The sequence below is a fragment of the Alligator sinensis genome, unplaced genomic scaffold (assembly GCF_000455745.1).
Source record: "Alligator sinensis unplaced genomic scaffold, ASM45574v1 scaffold832_3, whole genome shotgun sequence".
In the NCBI taxonomy this organism is placed as follows: domain Eukaryota; kingdom Metazoa; phylum Chordata; order Crocodylia; family Alligatoridae; genus Alligator; species Alligator sinensis.
The window spans coordinates 30529-31749 of record NW_005843336.1 but is presented as its reverse complement, the minus strand read 5'-3'; positions in this window follow the sequence as shown (position 1 = coordinate 31749).

The following is a 1221-nucleotide window of genomic DNA, read 5'->3' as shown; positions in this document are numbered from 1 at the left end:
CGGCCGGGGGCGCCGCAAGGTCCAGCCCCCGCCCGGCTCAAAGCAACCGCAGCGCGGCGCTCCGGGCCCTAGGGGTGGAGGGGGCTCCGCTCCGCCCCGCCGCTGGAGCCAGGGGCATGTGTTCAGGCACTGTGGGTGCATCTACACGTGCACCTTGCTGCACCGTGGGCTAATGCGCTGCGCAGTACATTTGCTGTCGTCTGCACAGGAGACTAACTCATAGGCGACTGGTGCCACCTTTGCCAGGGGGGCACGTGCCCCCCCAGCGACCAGGAGAGGTTCCCAGTTGGCACTTGCAGGGGGGGCACCGATGCTTACACCTGCCCCACATCACCCAAGCCGCAAGCACAGCTGGTCAAGGGGCACACCAGTGCTCTCAGGGGTTCACATGCCCCCCACCTGCACTGGACTAACTTGCTGCCGGAGGGGAGTGGTGGCAATAGCTAGCGCTGGTCCTGCTCCGTGGCTATGCTTCTAGACTCCGTGTCTGCTGTGGCCAGCTCGGAGCAGGGCCCACACACTGCCTTCCCCAACACAGCTGGATGGGGCAGGGACAGGGCCAGACACAGGCATGGGTGAACCGGGCAGCCACCCAAGGCCCAGGCAGAAAGGGGGCCCAAAAATAGTAATTTTTTAATTATTATCATTATCCTTGGCAAAGGGGAGCTGATACTAAAAGTTCACCTGGGGCCACCAGGAGTCTACACACCATGCCAGGCTGGGATGCCCCCCCAGCCCTATCTCCACAGGGCCAGATCAGGCACTGCCCCTGCTTTGTTCACCTGACCAGGCTGCCCACAGCCCAGATCCTGCCAGCGGGGCAGGGTGCTGCCGACGCAGCGAGTAGGGCAAAAGATTGAGCACTACTGCCTTTAAAAAGGATGAGAGCCATCGCTGGATCTGTAAGGCACACCACATTACACTTGAAACTCCCCTCAGAAAATGCCAGCTCTTACCCCTCTCACATTTGTTCTTTGTTTTTTTACTACAGAAAAATACTAGAGCATTTTTTTTTTTGGCCAGGATCTAAGACCACAACAGGTCAGGATGTTTTTAGTGTCCTGGATTCCCATTTGAAATGGGAGCAGGCACAGTGCGAGCTGAGGTGGGGGGTGGGGGACACGGCCGTGTCTTGCGCAGGTCCAACAGTGCCCCTTGCCCCTCTGCTGCTGTATCCCCAGTCGCACTCTGTTCCCCCCCCCCCCCCCTGTTTACCCCCTT